This window comes from Solea senegalensis, linkage group LG8, assembly GCF_019176455.1.
Source record: "Solea senegalensis isolate Sse05_10M linkage group LG8, IFAPA_SoseM_1, whole genome shotgun sequence".
Taxonomy (NCBI): Eukaryota; Metazoa; Chordata; class Actinopteri; order Pleuronectiformes; family Soleidae; genus Solea; species Solea senegalensis.
This window is the reverse complement of record NC_058028.1, coordinates 3,095,989-3,114,049: the sequence shown is the minus strand read 5'-3', so window position 1 is coordinate 3,114,049 and position 18,061 is coordinate 3,095,989. Positions and strand designations below refer to the sequence as shown.

At 38.9% G+C, this 18,061-nt stretch overlaps 1 protein-coding gene across 1 annotated transcript in view; it reads left to right on the top strand.

Moving 5' to 3' along the window:
- rtn4rl1b (reticulon 4 receptor-like 1b) overlaps nt 1-18,061 on the top strand; it is a 176,881-nt gene that overhangs the window by 90,559 nt on the left and 68,261 nt on the right. The gene's annotated exons all lie outside the window — the stretch shown is intronic.

The following is an 18,061-nucleotide window of genomic DNA, read 5'->3' as shown; positions in this document are numbered from 1 at the left end:
AACAGTTCACACCATGAACAAACACTCGGCGTCAGTGGAGAGAAAAAACGAACATGTGCAGCATCTGCCTAGACAGGTTGTGGTGAAAGGAAACGTGCGGACAGAGAGTTGTACTTCTACTTCCAGAATTCTTAAAAATACTGGAAAAAACTTCCCCTGAACATAAATCAGTCAGTATGAAGTACAAAATATGAATAAGCCATAAAAATACACACTTTCATTGTTTCTTGTTTTTTTGTCTTTTTAGTCAAATATTAAAAAAGCAAAAGTGCTACTTATCCAAATATATAAATAGATGTTGATGATTTCAAAACAGTTAACTAAGCTAAACAACAATTTAAAGAGACTTAAGAACCTAATTGTAATAGGAAATTGAGTCCCTGCGTGATTTTCCATCATTCTTGAATATAAAAACCAAACTGGCTTCTTATTTCCTGAGTGAAATATCTGCTTTAGAGGTTTTTTTCTTCCTCGCGTCCAGTGAAGACACATCCTCATGCAACATGGAAAAGAAAAGGCCATCAGAAGGCAGCGCCAGGCTGAAATAATGGGAAAATCATGCCGCATTACACACGCTCTCCTGACTGGCATCAGGAAATGGACGACGTGGGTCAATTTTTTTTTTTACCAATCGTGATTGAGCGGAGCGCCGGGCGTTCATGCAGAGCGGAGTGCGGCGCGCAGGCAAAAGCTGACTCGAATGAATTTCCCTTCACATACCTGGTCCCTCTCCGTCACAGACACAGACGCCTCACAGCGGCTGACGGAAGCGTCGGCATCACAATCAGCACAGTGATTGTGATGAATTTGCTCGATCTCTGTTCTGCGTCTGACCTTCTCTCTCGTTAAACGCCGCGCTTCGCAGGTCGTCGACGTCGGCCTTCGGCGAAAAGTCCCCTCGCTGCTGCATTTAAAGCACAAGAAAATTAAAGAAATGGAACTTTTACATGCTCTGTGCTGATAATAGTTGACTTTTTATTGCATATCAAGTCATGTAAAGTCGTTCTAGAATGGGTTTTATTATAATAATAAAAGCTTGTTTTATTGTTAAATATGTTTGTTTCCTTTCTGAACTGCGTTTACGACGGAGAAACAATGAGAATAAAGTGTTTTGAGTGATAATTATTGGACTCATAGAAAATAAACTGGAACGCAACGCATCACGAAATCTAGTGAACAAAACAAGAACAATTGGTATTCAAGCCAACTACCAATATTGCTGCAAAGAATAATCCGAAAATGACACAATCATTTGTTTTAATAATCAATGAATCCATTTTCCCTCTTGAAAGTGATCATTTCCTACGTTGTGACAGTGAACTGAGCGTCTTCACTTATCGAACCTGTCGTCATATTAACGGAACGGACTGAGTGATAATAAAATGAATCATTCCTTACAGTAAGAGAACGTTATTAAACGCCGCTGCAGCAGGAAATGGGATTCTTTTTGAAGCCGAGTCCTGAGCGATGCATAGGTCAGCACTTTTAATTCAAAACTCAATCTGGTCCCAGGAGAATTAGTCATAAGTGGAAGAGGTATATACTGTATATGTGCGTGAGTGTGAATGGAGGCCTTTTGTAAATGTTCCACGGCTCCAGGTTTCCAACAGTTTACCTGCAGCTCATGTTTCTGCTCTCTTTCGCATGGAGATGAAGGTTGGTGGACACTGGTCATGTTCTAAGTGCTGCTGAGTGCCAGCATCTACGTCATCTTCTGGTTTGTTGGACGAGTCGGACGCTGGATTGACACTCAGGAAGTGACTCATTCTACAGAGAATAAACTCCATTTAAACACTTTCCTGAGGAGCGAATGCTCTTCATCCTGGTTTCAACTCTTCTCCATTATGTTGACATTTAGAGGAAAATAGATGATAAAGTACAACACGTATACAGTATATAATTGATGGGACGTGGTTTTCTACAAACTAGTGACTTGTAAAGCACTTGTTTTGGGTGAAAGTGAATCATTAGTTGAGATTTGTTGACAGAATGGTTCAGTCCTTCCGTCACTGAACTGACATACCAGTGAAATAGTCTCTAAATAGACCAGACTCCTCTGTTCAACACATTTACTAAATGTTGGAGATGAACACATGTTTTCAACATTTTTAAGTCTTTTTTTAAACTAATCTACAGTTGGACATTGTTACCTTTGATTGAATCAGTGGGATTAGGGATTATAAATAGATTTTAGAACTTTAAATACATATTGGAACTTTAAGTAGATTTTGGAATTACTGTATGTGGATTTTGGAACTTTAAGTAGATTTTGGAATTACAAGTGTATTTTGGAACTTTAAGTAGATTTTGGAATTATAAGTGTATTTTGGAACTTTAAGTAGATTTTGGAATTATAAGTAGATTTTGGAACTTTAAGTAGATTTTGGAATTATAAGTAGATTTTGGAACTTTAAGTAGATTTTGGAATTATAAGTAGATTTTGGAACTTTAAGTAGATTTTGGAATTATAATAAGTAGAGTTTGGAACTTTAAGTAGATTTTGGAACTTAAAGTAGATTTTGGAATTTTAAATAGATTTTGGAACTTTAAGTAGATTTTGGGATTATAAGTGGGTTTTGGAAATTATAAGTAGATTTTTTAACTTGAAGTAGATTTTGTAATTATAAGTAGATTTTGTAATTATACATAGATTTTGGAAATATAAGTAGATTTTGGAACTTTAAGTAGATTTTGGAAATATAAGTGGATTTTGGAACTTTAAGCAGATTTTGGAATTTAAAGTAGATTGTGGAACTTAAAGTAGAGTTTGGAATTATACGTTTTTGGAACTCTAAGTAGTATTTTTAATTCTTTTTAACTTTGATCTACAGTTGGACATTGTTGGCTTTGACGTCGCACTCATGACTCTTCAGTGACGACACTCTCAGTCTGTTGACGTCACATTTTAGTGTCAGCTCTGAACCTCGGCAGAGCAGGAGCTAAAAAAAAGGTTCGGGTAAAAAACGAGTCCCCATAAAAATGAAAATTGGCCACTAGAGTCACGTAACGTCCTCTTTTACCTCAACTCTGTGGTAATTATTTGATATGACACCAGGCGTTTGTAATAATGTCACCACTGACACAAACACTCCCCATGACGTACAGTATCCCAGCGCGTTGTGGGAAAACGGTGCTGGACCGGCAGCGTGTGCATGGGTGGCTTTGCAGAAGTGGTGTTTACTCGAGTGGGCTTTAAGACGAGGGGGATTAGTCCTCTTCCATATAAGCAGTGGGTTCTGGCTTTGCTGCAGCAGCAGCCGGCACTTCAGTCTGCCAGATAAGACGGGGGAAAGAAACGCTTCCTGGAGCTGCTCACACCATATGCTAACACACACACACACACACACACACACACACACACAGATACAGGTGTCCACTAAGTGTTTTCTCAGTACTTACACAGTGTTTCTTTCTTTCTCATAAAAAGTATTTAAGTCGCGTGTGTTATTTTAAAGCTGTAGTGAGTACATTTTTAAATAAAAACCCTGTCATTGAAACTTTTGTCAAATGACTTCATACAGTGTTGATTAAGTCTATCAGTTCCACACGAGCGCTGATAGACTGCACAAAGGAAGTGATTGTTTTTTAGGTCGAGGCAACAGCGACACAAAGTGAGTGAAGTGATTGACGACTGCAAACACGTCAGAGTTTGACTTAAAACACAACGGAAGCGTCGATGAAAAGGTTTCAGAAGTGAATTGTACAGCTAAAAAAAACCCTCAGTTTTACAGAATAAAGGCTTCCGGTCTCCGCCCACCCCTGCTCTGCTGCTGTATACACTCAAACGCTCCCTCAAATCTCAACTTCTAGCATCATCACATCACCGCTGTCACAAAGACAGAAAACTAGGAACAGAACTAGAAAACACACATAAACTAGGACCAGGAGATTAAAACGCCTCCATCTCACTTGACTGGCTGCCAGTTCAGTCCAGGATTGATTTTTTAAAACATTACTGTTTGTTTACAAAGTCCTTAACGACACCAGCTCCCACGTCCTCGTCAGACATCATCACTGACTAAAGTCAGATCAACACAGACTCGAGTCGCTGAGAGTCACAGCATCAAAACCTCAGTAATCTCAAGGATTAGTGATAAAATACAGAGAGCAGATTTATTCTCTCTCCCCTTCCTCACATGTACTTCTCACACTGGTTTAGTCACATGAGATTAAGATGCAGCGGGAGTGAAAGTGACTCTAATTTTTATTATTTAATTCATTTTCAACACACTCCACTACACGTACCACAGTTTGAGAACCATGGTTATGGAGATTAAATAAACAAACGTCTTGTTCTCTAGGAAGAGATCTGCTAAGAATTCATTGATTTTCTTAAGAATTAAATTGACACTTTTCTTTTGATTCCAAGTGTTTTTTTGCTAAAATTTGATAAATATGTACATGATTCTGGGTCCACATGGCAGCCAAGCGGTTGGTATTGTTGCCTCACAGCAAGAGGGTCACCAGTTCAAATCCAGGTTTGACCAAGGGCCTTTCTTTGAGGAGTTTGAATGTTCTAATTAATTAGACATTCAAAATTCACCATATGTGTGAGAGTTAGTGGTTGTATTTTGCCCCTGTGGTGACCTGTGACCTTTGACCTGTGACCCCACCTTTCAACCTCTGTCAGCTGGGATTGGTTCCAGCTCCCGAGACCCTCGCGTGTTGCTGATATTTAACATTAAAATGGAATGTAGTCTGTTTTTTATCTTTTATTTTAATTCATGTTTAATGATTTCTCCGCTGCCTGGTCCGATAGTTTTGCCTGAATTGGTTTTATCATTGTTTCCAATCAGAGGCAGAGCAGTGACATCACACTGCACCTTGAAGCACAGCCTGGATAAAGGAGAAATAATGACAGAGCAAACAGGAAAACTCAGAAGCGTGAATTAAACGCTGTCCTTGTGGGTGAGATTAGCGACGACAGGAGCGTCGTAAGTGAAGTAAGAATAGACGATGAGGAGAGGAGAGGAGGAAAGAGGAGAGGAGGCGGCAAACGTGCAGAGGAGGCAGAAAAGGGTTCCCACAGAGTGAAAGTGTGAGAGCAGAGGAGGAGAGGAGACGTATGATGCAAGGGACTGGATCTTTCAAGCGCTAATCGCTTCACTACCCAAAGGGGACAACTCCCTCTTTTCAGCTCGCTGCCCAGTCAGGATGAAGAGGAGCAGGCGGCGGATTGAATCGTAAAAGAGGCAGAGGATCAGAGACAGGTGGAGAAAATGAAGGCAGCAAAGGAGGCGCCAGTCAGAAATGGTACAGGTCCCTGTGCGTGACGAGTGTTCATGGACGTGTGAGGTTTGACACGCACAAGATTGATTGATTTTAATAAATAAAGACAGAACAATTATGATGAATAATTCGTTTTTAGAAAATGACGTGCACTATGAGGTGTCTGAAGAACAATAATCCCAAAAAATTGTTTTTGTTTTATTCTTATGACTAAAATACCGTTTAGTCTTAGTCATATCAAATCTAATGAGTTTAATTTTCTCTATTAATATGTTATAATTATTAAGGTTTGAATTTACAACACATATAACTGTTTTGATATGACTGCATTTCTATTTAACAATCAAATCAGTTTGAAGACGGTGAAACTTTTACATCTGGACTTATTTTTCATGTAAAATCCAAAATTAGCAGCGTTGGTGGTTTGTTTCAGTTTAAATTTAGCGACAGCTCAACAACTGAGCTGTTAAAGCAGTGTCCCTGTGTCTTAACTAAACCTTTGCATGGATTTCTGGTTGTGTTTTTGTCGCAACATGGTTTACAAAGGGTTTTTTCTTCAGTAAGATCGTACGTGAAATTCCACCACATGTCGTCTCTTCTCTTTCATCCTATCATTGTGATTTCTGACGCTTTCCTTGTGCTTCCTCCTCTGTGTAGATCAAGGTCTAATAACCTCCGTACCTCGCAAAGAGATTAATCTGATTGGATTCTCTTCTCTTCTCAGTTCATCTTGCCCCGAGTGTGAAAAACTTAAGAAAATAAATAAATGTGTTTGTCTCCCTGGTGTTCCCACTAATGTCACTGGTCAAAAACCTGCTTTAACCCTTAAACACACCAAGACACATTTTTGGCTCTTAATTTCAAGAATATTTTATAATTTTTTTCGTGCATATTATTAAAAATGTTTGTCAGGTTATGCATGTATTTTTTATTTTTAGTCTATTGTAAACAACATGCACTAAAATACTCACACTAACACCCCTATGGACAAAAATGTCCTCATTGAAACGCATTCAAATCACTGTTTTTGATGCAACATGACAGAAAATAGGCATTTTAATGTTTGATATGTATGATGACTAATGTTAGTTTAAAAAAAAAAAAATGAGAATGAGAAAAGAATGGAGTCCTGCTCAGTTGAGACAAACATGGAAAAACCCACCTTCATGATAATAAGAGACACACACACACACACACAGATTCCCTGGAGGAAAGTGTCTCCAGTCAGACTGTCACAGCCCATAATAAGCATTGATAACACAAACAGCTGGAGGTGAAGCTGGGACTGAGAAGTGTTTAATGCTCTCTTGACTCTTGGCTGCGGGGGAAACATCATCATGTTTCTAACATGTGAATTTCATGCCCTTTTCAACGCAGCCTGCGGCCACACATTATAGATTAGACTGTTATTACACCAGTCGTTCAATAGTTACAGTAAGTAACTACAAATTGGATTTTATGCCATGATTATGTGGAAACATTGATTGTTTTTGCTGGTTTTTTTTGGTTTTTTTTAAAGGCTACAACCTGACAAGACTTGACTTATTACTCCACTGGGAATTTAGCAGCGTTTGGAGCTATTTTAATACAAATGGCACTTTTCCATTATACAGTTATAGTTCAACTGAACTCAACTCGACTCTACTGGGGTTTTATTCTTTTCCATCAGTGATAGTTCCTTGTTTTTTAGTTCACTGAAGAGTCATGAGCACGACGTCCGACACAAGAATCAAAGCCAACAATGTCCAACCTAAGATCAAAGTTAAAAAGACTTAAAAATGCTGAAAACGTGTTAGTCTCCAACATTTAGCAAAGCAAATGTGTTTAATCTGCTGGTGTATGGTGTGTAGAGACAGCACTGCTGAAAGCCGGCCATCGTGACCACGTTCACTGGTATTTCTGTTCATTGACTGAAGGACTGAATCATTCTGTCAACAAATCTGAACTAATGATTCATTTTCATCCAAAAGAACTGTTTTACAAGTCACTTGTTTGTGTTTGTCTCGCGGAGCTAACCACGACACAGCGGTTTCACGCAGCTGTGCTTTGATGACTCCACCCACATTGAGGAGGAGGAGCTATGAAGTCATGGAAAACAACGTGACTCGAATTGAGTCGAATTGAGTCGAGCTAGAACTGTATAATGGAAAAGCGCCAAAAGTGAAATGAATGGAACAGAATGAAATTTAATTTAGCAAAGTTACAGCTTTTTCTGTGACTTTAAACTAAGTTTATTCCATTATTAACTCAGTCAGACCACATTTTTACGGAAAAAAGAAAATCTAGCTAGGCCAAACATTTTGCACCAAAATGTAAGAATATAAAGATTTTCCCTTTAAATGTTGGCACATCATAGTGAATAAAAACAAAAAGAAACAGCCCAATATTAGCTGCAACAACTGAAATAAAAACAAATTTTGCTGTGTCATATTTGACCCAGACAAATAATTCAAAAAATAACAACTGTTGTTTCTCTTTGAAATAAGACGATTACTGTATATGTATGAAATAACTATCAATGCCATATAACTCACATAGTGCTGCTGTAGGAATTTATGTCAGAGAGACACTGAAATGTGTTTTTCCTCTGGGCCACATGTGGCCCACGAGCCACCACTTGAATAGCCTGACCTTAAAGCTAAATTTAACACATTTAATAATACAAAGACTTACTTTAACACTGCAGAGTGTAGCGTGTAGGTATGAATAGAGTAGGTGTACATAAAAAGTAAAAAGCATTGATTGGGAGTGAAATCCATCCGACATGGATTTAAAGGCAACCGCGTCACCGTCCTCGTAATCAACAAGCAAATGGTGCATCATGATTTTTGATGCGTGCATCATGTAGCAGTGCATAGAAATGTTTGAATCCTGACAATATGAATTATTCATTGACCTAATTACAGCCATGACTCATTAGTGTGGAGAGTATGTGATGATATTCAGAGACAGAGTGAATCACAGGTCGCCCACTGTGAACACACATCAATCAGGATCGCCTTGTTCAATAAATACATGCTAATTGGGCCCAAAGAAAGTTGGTTCTTTGCGAGCAGACCTGACTCTTCCTCTGAGAGAAAGTGCTTTCTCGCCGGTCGCCAAACTGCAAAGATGATCCTCGTTAACGACAACGTCAGCAAACACCCGTCTCCTGTGTCCGAGTCTGAAGTTGTGTTGACCTTTCTGTAACCAGTGAGCTCCCTCCTCCGCAGTCAACAACTGTAATCCCTCACTTACTCCTTCCAGAATACTGAGTGCTGGTTCTTGTTTACACCCTGGATTACATGACATTTGTTTTTCACAAAACTATTGATATTTTTCTGGTGAATTACATGAAGCACATTCTGTTTTACAGAGTAAATATGTGTAATCTTATTAAATTAAAACTTGTTGGGGTTTTAAAGTCTAATGCTGTGCTCGCACCAAGCGTGAATGTACGCACTGCGGGATCGTCAGCGGCTTCTTCTCTGAACAATGGTCAGACACTGGTCTTTGTTTTTGTCCCGGTACATAGAGCAATGACGCCGGCAAGTACGTGACGTCATCCGGGGAATCTCAACGCTGATTGGTCTTCACCTCAATGGGAATTCTTTTGCAAAGTTGGAGCCAAAGTACATAAGATATGTCTTAAAGGAGTCACCGTCTCCTGTAAGAAATTTCTCATTCAATGGGTTATGAGCTATAAAACTTGTAAGTTGATAGTGGAACAATTGGCCCACAGCTGACAAATCTAAATCCCAAAGTGAGTGTTTGATCTGTATGTGTGTTTGCAGAAGTTATTACATTCACAGGTTTCCTTGAATGCATCTCATAGCTGCTCCTCTAAGGTCAACACGGAGTGGACCCAACAGAGAGACTCAAATTTACAAGGTTCCTTGAATGCATCTCATGTTACTAATTTTGATACCGTGTACAAACACAGGGAATCAAATATACGCATTACCTTGAATGCATCTCGTAACTGCTCCTCTAAGCTCAACACAATGAACCCAACGAAAGTAATCAAATTTGTGAGATCCTTGAATGCATCTCATATTGCTCCTCTTAGGTCAAAACTGTGTACAAACACAGGGACTCGAATTTACGAGGTTCCTTGAGTGCATCTTGTACCTTCTCCTCTAATTTCAACACAGTGGACGCAACAGAGAGACCAAAAGTCACAGAGGTGGAAAAAACAGGAGCAAATGTTCAATGAAAGTAACAGGAAAGAGAAAAAGGGAAAACACCAAATATCTGTGAAAACATCCCAAAAAATCCCAAAACAAGTACAATCCAAGGTTCAATGTCCAAACAAAACAAAACAAAACGTGTTGAATTCAACGTCCAGAGTTTCCCCCACTGTGGGACTAATGAAGGACTACCTTATCTTATCTTAAACACGTAGCGTCACTTTCAACTTCCCCTGAAATATAAGCCAGTTCCTCAACATCTGGTCAGCTGTTGTTAAGGGGAAACTAACCCACCCTTAAAATAAAAAATAATTATATCCACAGGAAGTCACTACCAGAAGTTAACTTAAAATTAAACCGTGCTGATGAAAACACAATTTATATAAAAAAAAACTGACCTGAACTCCAAACTAAACATGAACATGAAGCTCCTCCTCTCTGCATTATTAAAACTTTCTCTCTGATGACTTTGTCTGAAAATCCCTCTGTTCAGCGTCTCCCAGGTGAGTAAAGACAGAAGGAAGAGTGGGCGGCGGCGGCGCTAATGTGTCTAAAGCGACGGTTAGAAACATGTGCTGAATCGTAGAAAGGAAACAGGGGAAATGTGATCAAACGAGCCAATCCCTGTGTTTGTGGCTAATGATGAGCCGAGAGGAGAATCTTCTAACTGCTCAGCAGATGTGAGACGCGAAGACAGTATGGTCCAAATATAAGGAACCGACTCTACTGAAACTTTAATGTGATTCACAGAGGACGATTTACATTTACAGGGAACTCAAGTGTTTCCAAAGACGACCACATATGTTCCCTCACTAACTTCTTATAACTTCCCCGTGGGCGATTCACTTTATTCCAGGACTTAAAGAGCAGTCCCATCTTCAGCTGCTCGTCACAAACAGCAATTCAACTTCTTTAGGGACCGACTTCAGTGGGTTTGAAAACACTGCAACACTGAACAGGAAACTGTGAATTTATTCATGTTTTTATATGAAAAAAGACGGCAGATGAGATGGAAACGATGTTGTTTCAGATAGATAGGGTCATGTGACTTTAAAGCCTGATTTTGTCGTGAACTCTGGACGCTGAACCATGGATTGAACCTGTTTTTTTGGGGAGGGGATTTTTTTAGTGTTTTTCTGTTTTTCTCTTTCCGGTTACTTCTCTTTCTTTTTACGGTGAGCCTTTGCTCTTGATTCACTTCCGTTTTTTTCCGGCCTCTGTGACTGTTGGTCTTCTGTTGGGTCCACTGTGTGTTCACCTAAGAGAAGCAGTTACGAGATGCATTCAAGGAACCTTGTAAATTTGATTCCCTGTGTATTGAAAGTCGAGGTGCAACATGAGATGCATTCAAGGAACCTTGTACATGTAATACCTTCTGTAAACACACATGCTGATCACTGGTCAAACACTTACTGCTGCCACCTTGTGGTAATAGATGCACTGTTAATCAGGTAATCATGTGGTTACTATGGAAGTATGAACATACAATTTTTCAATCAATTGACTTTTGAGTTTTGTGTCTTTTTAATATTGTCATGAATATTTTTTTTATTGGAACATCATGATTTCATTTCTGATGTGATTTCTGTACTTTGGGAATCGGATTAGTCGGCTGTGGGCCAATTATTCCACTATCAACTAGTTTTTCAAATTACCATCATTTTCTCTGCCTTTAAATATCCACTTGTGGTCGACCTCTAGTAAACACTCAATGAAGAGATGTGCGGATGGCGTTTGAAGGGCCGAGTGCTCTCCCCCGTGATTATTATTCATGCTTTCATGGAATGAAAGTGTGGGAGGGCACGAGGATGATGGAAGGTCAAGTGATTTGTGATGAAGGGGCTAAAGCAAGGCTGCGTTTCCTGTAGAGAGCGAGGAAGAAGGATAGAGATGGATGTGTTTTTGTGGACTTTATTTGTTACTGATCAATATCCTTGGACTTTCTGACCCCTTTCAGCTCTGATAATGTTGATGTTAGTGTTGTGGTTTTGTTTGAATTATCCGGGCAGAACATGTTGGTAAAGCCCTGTAACCCACTTATGACCATCATGATAATCAGGCTGTCTGGATTTATTTTGATTTTATGGCTGTAGAATTGTTTCCCGAGTGAGTTCTTTCGCTCCTTTTTCCAAAAAGCGTTCACTAATTTGAGCCAAAACATTATATATTCATCAGGCAAAGTGTCTTAAAACAGTCTTCAGTCAAACAGAAACCCATGTTTGCTGCCTTTTATTTTATTTTATTCATTTAACCTTTATTTAATGAGATTGAAGACTCAATGAGACCTTAAACTAACAATAATGTGGACGTTGTCTTTAACCAGCAGCTTGTTACAAAGACAAATGTGTGTGAGACACATACTCGTACTGTTGATATTTACTCTGAATCATTTCAATTGTAAGGATTTCTTCTTCTTCTTCTTTGAGCCTTAAATCATCTCTCAGTGTTCTTATACTGTGTTAACCTTAGAGCAATATGAGATGCATTCAAGGAACCTTGTAAATTTGAATCTGTGTTCACACACTGCGTTGAAATTAGAGGAGCAGTTACGAGATGCATTCAAGGAACCTCGTAAATTTGATTTCGTGTCCGCACATTGTGCTGAAATTAGAGGAACTCATGCTGTTAATATTTACTGTGCATCATTTCAATTTTAAGAATTGCTGCTTCTTCTTTGAGCCTTGCCGAAGAAGAAGAAGAAGATACTTTTTGTTTTGCTGCCCATATTTCATCGACTTCATTTCCACACCGCTGGACACGAGCGCAGCCGTCACGCTGCATAAAAAGCTGCATGGAATGAAATAAGAAGTGGAGTCTGAGGAGGAGGAGACACGGCTTCACGTTATGGCTGCGCGGCGTTTTGTGTTTGATGCTGAACTCTTTAATGGATGCTGTCAGCAAATAAAACTGTCACTGCTTTATCAAGTTGCTCGCAGGCTTGTTTACTTTATTGGATTTAATTGGCCTGTTTGGAACCCCAATTTTCCACTGCTGCTGTGAGTGTGGAAGCCCACTCACTGAAAAGTTTTTATTCTTTATTTATTTTTATTTTATTTTATTTTATTGCTAAGTTGCCATGAGCCTTCATTTCCAGGGGAGCAGTTTTATTTATCTTGTTTGAGGGAAGAAATGAGAGCAACTATGAAGAACTTCAATCTGCAAATAGACGACAATTAAATTGACCAAATAATAAACCACAACTCTTTTCAAACAATCAGGATTAGATTATTATCATCAGATTACTCATTTATGTTCAGTCTGCACAGAAAATGTATACATGTGTCTTAACATTAACAAGGTTAAGTGAATTAAATGAACTTATTATTGAATCTGTGTTTTTATTTAAAATATGTAAGTGCAGGCACTGAATGCAGATTAGAGGGACAGATTATGTTAATACATTTTGTGAAATATGCGGATCATTTGTACATCGAATGATTTGCTGACATGAATATTTAGATATCAAATATCTAATGAATTTGACGAAGTTAAGATTGTTTGATGACCCGTTTCATGCATTTCATATTTAGTGTATATCATTAATAATATATATGTAATAATATGATATGTGTAATATGTGAATTGAATTATTTACTGGAATAAGTCATTTTTAAATATCGATTCACAAAATGAATGTGGCATTAACACAAATTGAGAACATCTAGACTATTAATAGATAATATTGTTTTACAGCAATTTTGATGATGGGACCTTTAGGACTTTTTACCACTTTTCTAGATTATTATCATCAGATTAATCATTTTGGAAAGTCTGTAAATTATTTTTTTCCATCAAAAAAATGATAAATGTGTCTTAAAACTCTCTCTTCGTTTAAATGATAATTTGGCAAAGTTAAGTGCTTTTAACGACTTGTTTCATGAAAGTATTATTTACATTTAAATATATATAAGTGCAGACACAGAATGCAGATTAGAGGGACAGATTATGTTCATTTAATCCGAACAATTTTGTGAAATAAGTGATATTTATTTAGATATCAATTGAATTGTTTTATGTAAAATTGACACAAATGAAGTACATTTAGCATTATATCATATTTTTTTACAGCAGTTTTGTTATTATTATTATTATTACAATAAACTGATATATTTGATCATATGAAAGAAAAATAAATGTGATTTCTAAAGAGGGAAAACTTTATTCTGTCTCTCGATCCTCTCAGAGTTTGAGTCTTCATGTTCTCTCAATTAAAAAAGAAAGCAGTTTATTCACCTGGTAGATTTCAGTTCAGCAATTAACCATGCGGCGTCACCACATGATGAAATCTGTAAGCGAGCGGTGAAAAGACTTTTAAGACTGACGCAACTTTTGTCACACCATTAACTGCAGATGTCAGGGACTCGTTCTGTGAGACAGCTCGTCCTCGGGGAGACGGAGGGACGAGAACGAATCAGAGCAGACGTGTATTTATACTCAAGTCACCGTTTCACATGGTTTTCACATGGTTTTCACTGTGGTTTTCACTGTGGACACAAATACAAATATATAATTATAATATACCGACAGTGTTTGGTCTCATCTGGACAGCAGCTTTCATAAATCATAAATTGCATTGTATGAAGACTTCATGCTATTCTCCACACAAAATCACTGACAATAATATTGAATTATTTTGCCTTTTAAACCTTTAACACCGAGCGCATCGCAGACGAAATCGACGTAATTACGCGACAGTTTGTGTTATCGGAAAAATTCCAACTGTTCCTCAAAAGCTGAGAAGTTGCACGTCAAAGCCAACGTGTGGTTATTACGGTAATTTCACTCGCGCTGTCGCAGGAAGCCGGAGAATCAGCGTTTTTGTCACCAGAGAGGAAAGAGTTTTTGGACATTGAGACAAAGACTCAAACAAATGTTACCTTAAATTTCATACTGTTCACATTTCAAATTTCACGCAACAAAATCTGGTGTTTGTGTACAACTGCAGTGTTTTTTTTCTTGTTTTTTTCTTAATTCTAAATGTGTTATTACATTATTTTAACATGCAGTAAATTGTAAATAACTGCCAGATATTGGAAGTTATTCTGGCTGAGGTGTAAATGAGAGCGACATCATCTCTATATTGAAGATTTGTTCTCATTTTACAGTTTTTCTGTTTTCTGGCATAAACACTGACCTTGACAGAACCAGTCGTCCTCATGGAGACTAAAAACCTGGTCCTAATGAAGCAGAACTATAGATGCAGTCGTCAGTCTTTGAAACCCAGTGTCAGTCACACTGGTGTCCACTTACATGTGTCAGTTTAGCTGAAACTAGTGACTGAGATCACGAACTGCTCAGGAAAATGCATTCAAAGTTGCCCCCTGGTGGCTAACTGCTAACTGCTAACTTACTTCCTGGGCTTCACTGTGTCCATTTTTATACAAAGTCTTTGAGCAGAAGTCAGATTAAGATCTGGGTTGTGTTGAGGTTAAGTCACTGCAGTTGTAACAGGGTCACTTACTGTTACACACCTGATATGTAAAGTTTTTATTGACACATGTGGAACCTTTGTGATTCTCTGTCCCCCATGTTCCCTTTTGGGATGCCCACCTGGTTTTTAAGGCTGTGTCTCGCCCTTAACTCTTGTGCTGCTGCATACTGTGGCAGATGTATACGCGGCATGTGCGCTTGTGTTATTTCCATTGTGCACATGTGCAGGTTTTCTGCAGATTTTTCTTTTGTTTGCCTCGTGTCGGAAATAAACATTGACCGCCTCCAGAAGATAGTTATCGCGTGGCAAACTCTTCACGATGCTCACTCCACTGGTTACACAGTGTCCTGAGAAGAATAGCTGCACAGACGTGTGTGTGTGTGTGTGTGTGTGTGAGTGATGACACAGAGGCCAAAAATGTTTCCCCTTTGGAGCTTGTTTGTGGTTTTGCTCAGCTCTAAGTGAAAGCCTCAGTGGTTAGTCTCTCTCCCCCTCTCCCCCTCCCTCTCAGGTCTAATTCAAACCTCCCACTCAATCAATGCCTCTAATGAACTTCACTCCTGTGTGACCCTCACAGCCCTTTATCCCTCTCAAACAGGCTCTGACTTTCACAGCAGCCCACAACAATAATAACTAGGACTGTACGCTGTCATGACAGGGCCCTCGCGTCCCCACGCAAGTCTGGGAGTGCAGCAGTTCCCTGACCTCGCTTTTGAATCCGCTAAACCTTCCAACAAGTTTACGACTTTGATGTGTCTAGCTCATTTATGTAGGGTTGCAAATTGACAAAATGGATGGCAAAATTCAATATGGCCGACTTCCTGTTGAGTTGAGGCCATTGAAGTCATAGGGCACTTCCTGTTTTGTGGCCAATGGTCGAAATTCGCCAGAACGCACAGGGTTGCCGTGGCCACGGCGTTTTGAATCCACAAAACCTTTCAACAACTATTCACCTTTGATATCACATGTGTCTTCACCATATTCACACCATATTCACACCATATTTATACCATATTCTCACCATATTCACACCATATTCTCACCATATTTATACCATATTCTCACCATATTCACACCATATTCTCACCATATTCACACCATATTACACCATTTCCACACCATATTCTCACCATATTCTCACCATATTTACACCATATTCTCACCATTTCCACACCATATTTACACTATTTCTACATCATATTCACACCATATTCTCACCATTTCCACATCATATTTACACTATTTCCACACCATATTCTCACCATTTCCACACTATATTCTCACCATATTTACACCATATTCACACCATATTCTCACACCATATTCTCACAATTTCCACACCATATTCTCACCATATGTACACCATATTCACACCATATTTTCGCATTGATGTTGTGTCATTTTGCCAGTGGCTGACCTGTTGAGTTGAGGCCATTGAAGTCATAGGGCACTTCCTGTTTTGTGGCCAATGGTCAAAATTCGCCAGAACGCACAGGGTTGCCGTGGCCACGGCGTTTTGAATCCACAAAACCTTTCAACAACTATTCACCTTTGATATCACATGTGTCTTCACCATATTCACACCATATTCACACCATATTTATACCATATTCTCACCATATTCACACCATATTCTCACCATATTTATACCATATTCTCACCATATTCACACCATATTCTCACCATATTCATTTTCACCATTTCCCATATTCTCACCATATTTACACCATATTCTCACCATCACACCATATTCTCACCATATTTACAACATATTTCACCATTTCCACCATATTTACACTATTTCTACATCATATTCACACCATATTCTCACCATTTCCACACCATATTCTCACACCATATTCTCACCATTTCCACACTATATTCTCACCATATTTACACCATATTCTCACACCATATTCTCACAATTTCCACACCATATTCTCACCATATGTACACCATATTCACACCATATTTTCGCATTGATGTTGTGTCATTTTGCCAGTGGCTGACCGTGTACAGTATTCAGGAAACAAGCAGCTGCTGAAATCTAAGAACATAGCAATGAAAATCAACATTAGACCATTCCTTATGATTTTGCTGCCATTTTGCTGCCATTTTAAGATTAAAGCAAATATAAGAGTAAGAACTGTCCAGAATTCACCCACAAGCATTGTGTCATTTTCATTAATAAAGGGCCCCAAAATCTATTTTCGCTTATGGCCCCATGAAGGCTTGATCCGGCCCTGCTGCTGTGTCATTTGTGTCCAATAGCTGAAGATTCTCACGTTTAATTCCCTGTAGATGAACAGTGTCAGACCGATGGTGAAGAGGACGACTCGTGTTGATAACGGGCGATAAACCGAGCCGCTCTTTAATTCTAACACACACACACACACGCACACATGTCCCCGGCTTCATGTCACACTTGTAGGTTTTAATGGGACAACAGGAGACAGCAGGAAACACAAAGTCCCCTGAATTCTCACCAAGGACACGAGCGAACCTTGTTTTAAATTCAGAGGAAATGGTCTGTGTTCTGCCCGTGAGTCACTTTGTGTGTGTGGAATTTATTTTTACTTTTTTTTGGCAATGCTCGGCGACCTTACGAGACATCGCCACACATACTGTACTTGTTTCTGAGGAGACGTTATGAGTTCCAGGGACAAAAGTACAGGACATGAAAATTTCATGTCACGATTATTTTTGAGCAGAATTATTGCAGTAACCTTAAAAAATGTGCTTTAAAAACCGCACAAAAACACACTGTAGCAGTGAGCTGCTGACAGTGACTAAAGTGGACGCTCGTCCCTGCTGATGCCACGGCGGGGACATTCAGTGGAATCCCAGGAGAGAATCCTGTCAGAAAGACTGATCTGTAAAAATCCACCTCTGTATGTGCTTTGACAAAAGAAATCTGGAGAGAGGTGTTAATGTAGCAAAGTACAAATACTTTGTTACTCTACTCAAGTACAACACTCACGTATCTGTACTTTATTTATATGTCTAGTGTAACTTTTACTCCACTACATTTCCTCTAACTCTCTTTGTTACTCGTTACTACCAAATACATTCCGAAGAAGGAGAAGAGTTGGTATTATGGTCTGTATTTGTATAGAGCTTGTGTAGTCTTGATGAGCTTCATTACACTGCAGTTTTCACCCCTTCACTTTACTGTACATCGTACAGTAAATGTCAAACGTTCATTGCACTTTTCTCATGTCTTCATACACAC